The sequence below is a fragment of the Phascolarctos cinereus genome, unplaced genomic scaffold (assembly GCF_003287225.1).
Source record: "Phascolarctos cinereus isolate Bilbo 61053 unplaced genomic scaffold, phaCin_HiC Scaffold_4;HRSCAF=312, whole genome shotgun sequence".
NCBI classification, from domain to species: domain Eukaryota; kingdom Metazoa; phylum Chordata; class Mammalia; order Diprotodontia; family Phascolarctidae; genus Phascolarctos; species Phascolarctos cinereus.
In genome coordinates, this window is record NW_027555847.1 from 268,693,632 (window position 1) to 268,706,170 (window position 12,539).

At 41.5% G+C, this 12,539-nt stretch overlaps 1 protein-coding gene and 1 long non-coding RNA gene across 5 annotated transcripts in view; one reads left to right on the forward strand and one right to left on the reverse strand.

Moving 5' to 3' along the window:
• The window catches only part of PTPN3 (protein tyrosine phosphatase non-receptor type 3), a 288,986-nt gene that overhangs the window by 233,308 nt on the left and 43,139 nt on the right, over positions 1 to 12,539 (reverse strand). The window contains exon 1 of one of the 4 annotated variants that reach the window (XM_021004569.2): positions 7,945 to 8,013. The exons of 1 other annotated variant lie outside the window; for it this stretch is intronic. The gene's annotated coding sequence lies outside the window, so the exon portion shown is untranslated. Of the gene's footprint in view, positions 1 to 6,738; positions 6,824 to 7,305; positions 7,486 to 7,944; positions 8,014 to 12,539 lie in introns of those variants that run through there. 2 more of the 4 variants (XM_021004570.2, XM_021004564.2) reach the window with 2 other exon arrangements.
• On the forward strand, positions 8,126 to 10,953 carry LOC144456892 (uncharacterized). Its single transcript, XR_013486090.1, has 2 exons — positions 8,126 to 8,338; positions 10,262 to 10,953. It is a non-coding gene; the product is annotated as an uncharacterized LOC144456892 (long non-coding RNA).

The following is a 12,539-nucleotide window of genomic DNA, read 5'->3' on the forward strand; positions in this document are numbered from 1 at the left end:
AGGGACAGCAGCACCCTAGCCATGAGAGGCTGTTCTGGTGCTAGCATATGCCACTAATAATAAGAACCACATCAGGTCATATATTCATTTTTTTTAATTTCTAGTTTCTTTTATTCTATTTTTCCTCTTATTTGTATCACATTAATATATATTTATGGAATAAAATAAGCATTTCAATAACAGTACAATAAAAAGATGATTGTATATGAAACTGTAAATCTACTATACAGAACTTGCTATTCCTTTCAAATATACAACAAAATTATAATGTAAATTTCTTTTCCCCCCCCCTTTTTTTCTACCCTCACCCTACCCCACCCTGGAGATGGCTACCATTAGACACAAATAGGGGTGTGAGAGAGACAGAGTGTGTGTGTGTATACACACATATATATATGTAAAATTATTCTATACATACTTCTATTTATCAGTTCTTTCTCTGGACGCAGATAGTGTCTTTCTTCATACGTCCTTTATAGTTAATTTGGGTATTTATAATAGTCAAAATAACTTATTCACTCAAAGTTATCCGTAAAACAATATTGCTGTTACTGTATTATACAGTGTTCTCTTGGTTCTGCTCATTTTGCTCTTCATTATATCACGAAAGTCTTTTCTAAGTTTTTCTAAACTTTTAGAAGTCTTTTAAGATCAATGAACTCATCATTTCTTATAACACAGTAGTATTCCATCACAATCATATACCACAACTTGTTCAGCCATTTCCCAGTTGATGGGTATCCCTTTGAATAAAAAGTCAACAATATCAAAGGAAATAATGGGGGGAAAATGTAAAGGAAGGAAGTTTAGCAGTACCAGATCTTTAACTATATTATGTCAGTAATTATCAAAACCATCTGGTACTAAGAAACAGAATGGTAGATCAATGGAATAGAGTAGACATAAAATTTACAGCAGCAAATAAACATAATAACCCTGTATTTGATAAGTGTAAAGACTTAAGATTTTGGGGTAAGAACTCATTATTTGGTAAAAATTGTTAGGAATACTGGAAAGCAGCATGGCATAAATTAAGCATAGACCAATATTTTATATTATTTACCAATACAGTCAAAATGGATAAAAGACCTAGATAGAGATTTTACAAGGAAATCAGAACATGAAACATATTATCAGATTTATGGATAGGTGAACAATTTAAGAATAAAGGAGATAGCAAAGTTTGGTGTAAAATGGATAATTCTGATTACACTGAATTAAAAAGGTTTTGTAAAAATAAAACAAATGGCCCAAAGTTTTAAAAACACATGTTTAAAAAAATGTTTTCACATGCAACTGGGAAATAAGAAATACAGGAAATGGGGTACAGAAAATCTATCCTGCCCTATAGGAAAATAGAAGGAGAAGGGGAAAAGAGAAGGGGGGGAGAGATAGAAGGGAGGGCAGACTAGGGGAAGGAATATTCAGAATGCATGCCATCCTGGGTTGGAAGGAGGGGCGAGACGGGGTGAAAATTGGAACTCAAAATCTTGTGGAAGTAAATGTTGAAAACTAAAAATAAATAAATTTTTAAAAAATACAACAAATGTAGTCAAGATCAGAAGGAAAGCAGAAAATTGGGGGGGAAATTTATAGATACTTTAAAGGTCTTCTATCTAAAATATATAAAGAACCTTGTCAAATCTATAAGAATATAAGTCATTCCCCAATTGATAAATCATCAAAGGATATGAACGTACAGTTTCAAAATCAAATCAAAACAATTTTACAGTCATATGAAAAATGTTTTAAATCATTATGGATTAGGGAAATGCAAATTAAAACAACCTTGAGATATCATTTTATACCTACCAAACTGGCTAAAATGATAGAAGGGGAAAGTGACAAATGTTGGAGGGGATGTGGAAAAATTGGGACACTAATTCACTGTTGGTAGAATTGTGAACTGATCCAACCATTTTGGAGAACAATCTGGAATTATACCCAAAGAGTTATTAAACTGCCTACACCCTTTGACCCAGTAATACCACTACTGAATCTATTTCCAAAGATGCTTATGGAAAAAGGAAAAGAACCTATATGTTCTAAAATATTTATAGCAGCTGTCTTTGTGGTGGCAAAGAACTGGAAACTGCAGGGCTGCCCATCAGTTGGGGGATGGCTGAACAAGTCTGAAGCTTGTCCACAATCACCCAGTGAAAAAGTCAGAAATGAACAGGAGTCCTGAGATCCCAAATCCAAGATTCATTCTAGTAAGGCCACAATGCCTTGCTTATAAGTACTGCTTTCAATCTAAATGGACCTAAAATGGATAAAGAAAAAAAGACCTGACCATCCTACATCCCATTCTAGTTCCTTCAGTGAAACAATAGCAAAAACAACATACCAGTCAGTACTCTGCAGAGGCCACCAGGCTTGACTACTTTCCCTGACACAGGGATGAACCACCCGGTCTCCTGAATAGCATAAAGCCCACAGACTGAAGTTTCTCAGCAAGCACGGCCCAGGCTGACTCCCATCAAGCCAACCACACCTATGCTTCTCTACCCAGCGTCTATCCCGCACTGGAGGGTGTCTACCACTCCAACTATATGGCAGAGAGTGAGGCTGATGACTTTGCATAACTCTGCCTCACTTAAATCCAATTCACTCACTCACAACTCAAGACATCACCCGTGGTGTCATCGGTCCTCTTCCAAAATGAAGGACAAACAACACCATAAGACTTTAAGACTTCTGTCCCTCCCCCTTTCTTAGTAGACCGGAACGTCTTACCATCCAGATTTACTGGCAGAGAATATAGATATAGAGGACACCCCTATGTAGGGATAGTCAGTTGGTCAACAAACATTAAGCACTTACTATGTACTGGGAATTGTACTAAGCTAGGGACATAAAGAAGGGCAAAAAATGTCTTTGCCCACAAGCAGTGTACATACTCATGGCGAAGATAATATGTAAATAATTAGGTACATGGAGAGAACAGATGGAAGGTAATTTTTAGGTAACTAGGAGGTGGGGGACAGAAAGCAGGACCAGAAAAGGCCTCCTGCAGAAGATGAGGTTTCGAGCAGAGTCTTGAAGCCAAGAAAGCTAAGAGGTGGGGGGGGGGGGAGGCGTGGCACAGAATTCTAGGCATGGAGGGGCAGCCAGGGAAAAGCTCAGAGATGGGAGAGGAAGTGTTGTGTTTGGGGAACTCCAAGTAAGCCAGTCTAGCTGGAGAGTACTATGAGTAAGACAGAAAGGGGACAGGTTAAGAAGAGTTTTCAGTGCCAAAGAGAGGACTTTATATTTGATCCTGGAGGTAGCCCCCAACTCTTGATTCAAAGCACAAGCCTGTGCCCCAGAAAGAGAATTAAATATTAAGGTCAGTGGAACTGGATTTGAATCCTGACTCTGCTACCTGTGTGATCTTTGATAAATCACCAAATGTCTCTGGGCCTGAGTTTACTCCTCTACAAAGTGAAGGGTTTGAATAAGACGATCTTCAAAATCCCTTCTCACTCTATGTTCCCTTCAACTATGATGCAAACCAATAGCTCTATGAAGAAAATTCCTCCTTTATGGTTTGGAGAAAATTACAAGATTTCTTTTAAGGCACAGGACTAACCAGAGTCTCCTTCCATGTCCTACTCAATTGAATCAAAAGGATACATTTGAAAGAACACATACATTGCCAACATCTGAATAAAAGAATGCCAAGGACACTGCCCTAACCAAGGGTGCGCCTCAACTCATGTCAGTAAGAAGAATTCTTGGCAAGCAAGCAAAAATAACAAACTCTACCTAGGCCTAGAACTGATTGCAGTTATGATAAGAACACTGATCAGTAATGTATACATTGAGAAGGGAGGGGATAAGGGAATAGGAAGGAGAAGGAAGAAGAGTGAGAAAGCCCATGTATAAAAGTGGGTCTACCCTCACTTCCTGCCAAAAAAACTTTGGAAGAAGAAATAAGACCAGCTTGGCCGACCTGGGAGTCCAAGCAAATTAGCTAGCCAGAATAAGGCAAAGGTCAGGCGTCAGTCCTTGGGAGCAAGACTAGGTATTCAAGGGACAGGAATACAAAATACATGATTCAAAGCCAAGAGACCAATCTATACTGTTTTGTCTATGGACCTCTAATCTTTGTAACTAGAGCCACCTAACCTCCCCCCTAAAACCAATCCTTCCCCTGCCCAGGGGGAGGTATGAGTTATAAAGAGTCCTAAGGCTCAGCATCAGGTCAGTTTTGTCCTACTGCGTAAGTACCTTCAGGTACCTCCATTTCCTCAAATCGGTATGCCAATCCCCTATGGGAGGGGACCCCCTTAAGTCTATTATCTCAGTTTCCCTATGAAAAGTGAGAAGGAATAACATTATAACAGAGGAAGAGATCATGAACACGAAAGTAGAAAGATTTCATTTGGAATAAAAGACAGTTACAAAGTTAAAACAACCTAGAATGTTTTGTTTAGAAGATGAAGTAGCTTTGCCCCCTCTAAAGAATAACCTTGGCAGTGGGATGCCAAGGTAGGGAAGTAGAACTGAACAACTTCATTAGTTCCATTCTGAGCTTCACAGAGGTGGCAGTCTAAATTCCTCCTTTCAGGACTACTTCTAAATTATATTCAATATCATTTTAGTGTTAAATATTTTTCATCAATTAGCATTTATTAATTACCTGATACGGCAGAACCCTTTACAGGACACTGTGAGAAATAAAAAGTTGTGCTAAGGTCCAGTTCATTTCTTCATGGAGCTTCACGGCCTACATGGATCAAATGAGATAATATGGGGTGTCCCTAAAGTCTTGGTGAGATTTTAAGTTACTAAAGCTTAAAACTTTATAACCTCACCCCCCCACACCTCTCCATGTACTCTTTAATCTATTAACAATGGCCTCCTTGCTACACCTCGGAACAAGGCACTCTCTCTCCTGACTCCAAACATTTTCATGGACTTAAAAGCTTAAAACTGAACCAAGAGTTTTCAGACATCCTAAATATGTAAAGCAAACCACTTGGTAAACCTCAAAAAATTACCTAAAAGTAACTGCTATTATTAGAGCCTAGCAGGGAGATCAAACAATTATAAATACAAATGCATTGAGTCTAACGGAAAAAAAGTGTGGGAGAACAGTCGAAAAAACTGTGGTGTATTAATGTAGTAGAAAATTACCCTGCAGGGAAAAAAATGAATTTAGAGACACATGGAAAGATTTAAATGAACTGATACAGATACAATCTGTAGTACCTACCTCCCAAGACTGTGCCATTCAAGCAAGATAATGTATATTAAGAATTCTGCAAACCTCAGAGCACTAGGTATACAAGACAATTATCACTGATGATGATAACAATATCCTGAGAGTTAGGAGATCCAACTTCTAGTCCTGGTGCCGTCACTAACTAGTTTCAAGACTCATCTGTAAAATGAGACAGTTGGGTTAAATGATCTCTAAGGTCCTTTTCTGCTCCAAAATGCTAAGACTCTAGGAGCTAACTTTCAAAATGAAGGTTTTCAGTTGTGTCAGACCCATCTGGACCCCATTCAGGGTTTCTTGGCAAGATACTAGGAGTTTGCCATTTCCTTCTTCAGCTCATTTTACAGATGAGTAAAGTGAGGCAAACAAGGTTAACTGTCTTGGTGTCTGAAGCTGGATCTGAACTCACAAAGATGAGTCTTCCTAACTCCAGACCCAGGGCTCTATCCACAACGCCACCTAGCTGTCACTAAATAAAGGCTCACATACAGCCATAACATGAATCTTCATATATTTGCCTATGATGGTGATGAGGTTACTACTTAACAAACTTCCCTAACTTCCTGAAATGAGAAGAATGGTTAAACTGTAAGTGACCACAAAATACCATTTTTAAAGGGAACAGGGTGATTGGTAGGTGAGGTATTGTTTTATTCACTATTTCATTACAATTAGAAGTTTCCCTTCCTGACCCCTAAAAAACTTGCAATTCAAAAAAAAAGTCCATAATTCCTGGAAGTACCACCTCCTCCAAGAAACCTTTCTGGATTTCCCTATTTCACCCCCCAGAAATGACTTTGTATTTCATATCTATTTTTCTGGATACATGTTTTTACTTTTCAATAGATCGTGAGCTCCTTAAGGACAGGAAAGCACGTTCTGCTTTTGTCTTTGAAGCCAAAGTGCCAAGGCATCTGGGGATTAGGGGCTGAAGCTGTGTTTTTATTGCTAAAGGAAGCTCCCGGGTGAAAGAACTATCTCTATCAAGCAGGTACGCACCTTCCTTCTAGGTAAGTTAGTAGTCTGGGCGCCCTGCACTCTAGGGCCCAGAGCACCGAGAGGTTACGCGATTTGCCCAGGGTCAGAAGCCAGTCTTGAACCTAGGTGTTCTAGCTGTAAATTAAGCCTCTGTTACAAAATACACGCTTAGCAACTACTTGCTGAACTTTAAATATCTGTCTCTGCACATCCTCTCTTGCACGGTACTTAGCCTTTACCCCCACCCTGCTTCCATACAGGATATCCCAAAAGGCTGACCTGAGTGCAGTTCTAAGCTTTGCTGTATTCAGTCTTTGAGACGCCCTGTATGTTGGTGAAACAAGTAACTTAACTATGCAAACCAATCAGTTCCAGTTCGTAGAGGACACACCAACAGGGCCAAATAATTTTTTAAAAACACACACCTTAGTCTGAAATCTGCTCCAAACACTTCCACTTACTGAATTTACACCTTTCAAGCTCACTAATGTTAATGACTTCCACTACCACTCCCACCTCACCCCAACCCCCAAATCCACTCCTTCAGTTCTTACCAGGACCAGAAAACAACCGCACATAGCTGCCGCTCTAGTATTTCCCTCCTAGTTGCAAAAAACCACAGGGCCCAACTTTCCAAGCAGGTAAAGTTCATGCGAGTGGGCGGGGGGGGAGGAGACAGAAAAAGGGGGAGGGGGGAAGGGGAGCCCTTAGTGACCAAGAAAAACAAGGGTGTCACACACTCCAAACTCACATCCAGAACTTTCACTGGCTCCTCCTTCTTCCCCCCCTCCCCCCGAGATGAGACACCCCTGCTTAGCGCTTTGCAGCTGCAAACCAACCTCCCATCTGGGCTTCCCGGCCAAAGAACTTTGCGCCCGGGCGCACGCACCGGGGCAGAGCAGACCTAAGCGCAAGCCCGGAGCTGCCCCCCGGGCTGGCCCAGCGCAGGCCAGCCGTACGCAGCCCAACCCCCTGCAGACCCGGGTCCCTACCCCGGGGGCGCGGCGCTGGAGAGGTGGAGGTCTGGGAGTGGGAAGGAGAGGACAAGAGGCTGCAGAGCGTGAGTCTCCAAGCCGGCAGCGGGTGGAGACGAGCCTCCTCTGCCCCTCGGGCTCACTCACCTGAACCATCCGGGAGCAGCCGGCTGCCCAGGTGGGGAGGGTGTCCCGGGAGCGCCAAAGGCTTCCTACTTACAGCCCGAACCTGCCCAGGCTCCTGAGCATGCTCAGTGCCACCGCGAGTGACCGAGGAGACATCGCACGGTATCCCGCTCCACTTCTCCCAGTTTTCGCAGCCACCGAGGGGAGGGGAAGGCCGGGGAGGAGGGGGTGTGGGGCCCACGCCTCGGACTCCAACCTCTCTCCTTGGGGGTGGGGGAGAGCCAAGGAAAGAGAGGAGGCTGGAGGGGCGTGATAGGCATGAACGGAAAAACCTGGCTTTTTTTTTTCGCTCTAGTTCCGGTCGGGGAAGGTGGGATGTATCTATAGCTCCCCACCCGTAGCCCCCCACTCCAGCTCTCAGAAACAAAGAGGTATGCACCCTTTTGTTAGCCCGGGGCCGGTCTTGGGAACTGCTTTTCAGAGCAAAGGTCTTGCTTCTATGCAAAGCACCTTCGAGCCTGAAATATGCCCTGGAACATTCCCCTGGCATAGCGTGTCTCGTTTGCTGCAGAAAACTCACATACATTTAAGCCCCCCACACTATCCCCTGGTCCTGTCCGTGCGCTCTCCAGGCAAAGCACCCAGCATCCCACCACCAACCTGCCAATCTCGCGTTCTGGGTTCCTCCTCCCTTCCCGGTCGCCACGAAGTCCCGGAGAAGTGGATTCAATTCATTGAAAATTCCGATAGGCTTTAGAGGGCTGACTGGGCATGCCCAGATCTTGGTCAGGTTTGGGTCAAAAGTAGGAAGCCAGGAGCTGGTAATAAAGCCCTCCCACCGCCCCCGAGACTCTCTGGCTTAAATAAGTGACCACACTGTGTGGGCGATGGAGGCAGGATCGGACCGCTTGTATCCTGTCTTCGCTAGAGCTCCCTGTGTACCCCACCTCCGGGGAACTGTAGCGATTTGACCGGCTTTGTACTTGCAGCAAGGACTCCCTGATCGCACCAGGAAGTGTCATCCCTTGTTCAGGGCTGCCCCAGCTCAGCTCAGGTGTGTGTGTGTGTGTCTCATTGTGGGTGTGTTTTAACATTCCTTGTTCAGGGTTGCCCCAGCTCACAGTTTTATTGTTTTTTTTAGCCTGCTGGGAAAAAAAAGCCATTGATTAAATTTAAGGAGATTCATATAGTATTGAATGAATGCTTTCAAATACTGGGAGTGCCTAAGAAGGTAAAAATTTGGAAAATTGAGTTTGCAAGGAGATTATGGAAATTGAATAACTTCCTTCCATATGAATACTTTTTTAGCTATGGTAAGCAAAGCATTAGTCCCCTTAAGGCAATAGTGTAATTATTGTTAATAATAATAATAATAATTGGCATTTGCATAGCACTTTAAGGTTTGCAAATCACTTTACAGATATCTCATTTTATCTTCACAATAACCCTGAGAGGCAAGTACTGTTGTTATCACCATTTTACAAATGAGGAAACTGAGGTGGAGAGCCGCTCAGGATCATATAGCTAGTTAAGTGCCTGAGGCTTACTTTGAACTCAAGTCTTCAGGACTCCAGGTCCAGTGTTCTAGAAAAGGGCACTTGGGTAAGGATCAGTGACTGCCACTTTACTGGGTAAAGACCTGGGTCAGCCAGGTTCACTATCTCAGAACCATCCTGAACTCCTCACAGTCCCTACCACACATATTTAATCAGTCCCCAAATTTTGTTAATTCTACCACCGCCAGAAACATCTCACATTTCAGTTCCTATCTCTCTGCAATCTGCAATCAATCATAGTAGTTCAGGCCGTTATTACCTCTTTCTTAGGCTTCTGTGATAGCCCTCTAAGTATTCTCTCTGCCTCAGGTTTTTCTTTTCCAACCAATCCTGCACACAGCCACCAAAGGGATATTCCTAAGGTGTAGGTCTGACCCTTGTCACTCTCCTGCTCAATAAATTCCAGTATTTCTCTGTTGCCTCAATAGAATAGAAGCCCCTTGAGGTCAGGTTCATTTTTTGTCCTAGAATCTCAGCATAGTTACTGACACATAGTTGGGGCTTCATGTCTGTTGCTTAATTCATTTGCCTCTAAGATCAAACATAAATTCTTCTGTTTAACATTTAAAGCCCTTTATAAACTGACTTCAACCTACTGATTCATTATTGTCCTTCATATATTCTGTAGTCCATTCAAACTGGCTTTCTTGCTGTTCTTCACATGTGACACTCATCTCCCCTCAGCATGCCTTTGCATAGGCTGCTCATTATGCCTCAAATGGACTTCTTCCTCATTTTACCAGGTTAAATCTCTAGCTTCCTTTAAAGCTCAGATATAGATATGTATACATATACATATATACGTATGCATGTACATGTCTATATGTGTGTATATATTGTGTATATGTAGATATATATCCATAATACATATATATGCACATACATTTTATATATAGTCTATATTTATATGTACATATTTTGTTTCTCTGCATAGAATGAAGATTCCTTAAGGTGAGAACCATGTCATTTTTGTCTATGTATCTCAAGCATCTAGCATAGGGCCTGGTACATAGCAAGTGTTTAATTGAATGTTTGTTGATTGACTGATTGATGGACTTGCAATAGTTTCCTAATCCTTTGCCCTGTCTTTAATGCTCTCCTCTCTGATCTTTTTTCTATACAGCTGCCACATTGATAGCCCAGGTCTAACCATATTGCTCCCCTACTCAAGAGGTTCCTGTGTTTCTCTCTTGTCTCTAGAAGAAAATATAAACTCCTCTGTTTAGCTTTTAAAACTCTATACAATCTGTCTCCAGTCTGTTTTTCTAGGCTTGTTTCCCATCACTCTTCTTAATACACTCTACATTCCAGCCAAGCTGACTGACTTCCTATTCCCTACACACAATATTTCATCTTCTGTCTCCATGCTTTTACATAGACTAATACCCCATGCCTGAAATGTATTCCCTTTTCACTTCCAGCTTCCTTCAAAGCTCAACCCAAATGCTCCCCTGCATGAGACCTTTTCTGTGCCCCCAGCTGCTAATGCCTCTCCACCATCAGAAAAATACCTTTGTACTTGCTTGTGCTTACATGAACTGAGGCAAAGTGAAATGAGCAGAACCAGAAGAACATTGTACATAATAACAGCAACATTGTGTGATGATCAACTATGAATGACTTATTCCTCTCAGCAATACAGTGATCCAAGACAATTCCAAAGTTCTCATGATGGAAAATATCATTTGCATCCAAAGAAAGAAAGAAACAACTGATGGACTCTAAATGCAGATCAAAGCATACCACTTTCACTTTTTTTTTGGATCTGTTTCTTTCACAACACGACTGATGTGGAAATACGTTTTACATGATTGCACATATATGACATATCAAATTGCTCACCATTTTAGGAAAAGGGGGGAGAGATGGAAAGAGGGAGAAAATTTGAAACTCAAAACTTTGTAAAAATGAATGAATTGGAAAAAATAAAATACTATTTAGAAAAAGAAAATACCTTTGTATACATTTTGTACTTAATTTTCTGTATACGTGTTGTTTCCTCTTAACAGAATATAAGTTCCTTGAGGACAAGTTTGGTTTTTTTGTCTTTGTATCCCTAGCAACTGACACAGCCCTTGACACATAGGTGCTAATAAATGCTTGTTGAATTGAATTCAAGTGAATTCTGTGATGCTTCCCTGGGATGAAAGACTTAGCTTGCTAAGGTGACTGTCCTAAAAAGTTATTTTCCCCTTATAATTTATTCATTAGAAACAAGAATGAGGCTGTCTTTCATTTTACAACAGTCAGTAAACTTGTCAGATATTACTGTGTTCTCTAATACAAATCAGATATTTGAAAATAAATATTCTAACTTGTTCTGTGTTTGCTTTCTAGTTTTAAAAAGCTTTTTTCCCTGAACTCTACAGTAACAAAAACAAAACAAAACATGGGTAGCCTCCTGCCTCCCTACATGCAGATCCCCAGAAAAATAACCGCAGATTCAAGGAGTTCTATGGGTCAGCATTCACACAGATCCGTAACTGACAAGCCCCTACCAATGAGTTTGCTTTTACTAGTCAGCTAGAGGGCAAATGAGTTCAAAACAAAATGCATTTATAAATAGCGTAGCAAATAAAGTGGCAAGAAACGATTCTGCCATGCGCACATGTGGTACACTCTGCCACAGATTACTCTGCAACCAAAGGGGAAGTCAGTTGTAGAGAACATTGACTAGGGGACACAGCTAGAATTCAGTTATGTATGATAATGATAATAATAATGAAACCATCATTTATGTAATGGTTTAAGGTTTGCAAAACACTTTTCAAATATTATTTCATCTTCAGAGCAACCCTGGGTGATAGGCTAATTATTATTCCCACTTTACATATGAGAAAACAGAGGCAGGCAGAGGTTAAATGATATATTGAATGGCACACAGCTAGTAAGTGCCTGTGGCTGGATGTGAACTCAGGCTTTCCTCGTTCCAGGTCCAGCACTCTATCCACTGCACCAAGAAACACATGCAAGAAGACACATAAGGACCAGAGAACAGGTACGTACATAGGGGACACGGGTGACCAGACTGCATGTATAACTAGGAAAACTCATGCCCCCCAAATTGTAGGTGAATTTGGATGAAGTGATTGTGCTGCCTACTGCCAAATGTTAATTCCACTGGACATCGCATTATCTCTGCTAGGTATCTCTACTGGTCTTATGGTCACCAGGCTACTCTTTGCTACCGTTTGCTACTCTATTGGACTCCCTAATCCCTACTACAGAATGGTGGCTAGAAAGTCTTTCCCTGAATAGGACAGGCTAATGTCCTTTTGGTACAAAGCTACTGTGGCTATGATCCAAAGGGCCAGATGACCAAGAAATACCAGCAGAATTCCCCCAAGCTGAAAGTAAGTGAATTACCTGACCTTTGTCTAGAGTTGATCAATGTCCATGATCACAGACAACTATTTGACTTAAGGTTAAAAAATCATTCATTTAACAACCAGGTGGCACTGCTATCACTTAACATGATCATATTCAGCAAAAGTTATCTGGCCATAAGATGTTGAATGCTTACCCTAAGTTTATGTTCCTCCAATAAGCACAAGTGTTGGGTTAGTGCCAGGATCTCTGTGGTTCTCAGAGAGAAGTAGCCTTTCAATTCCCCAGCTCCATCTCTCTATGGATGGCAGCATCAGTTCATTCTCAGGGGTGTCAGTTATAATGTTTTTACCCAATCAAAATCAGACTTCA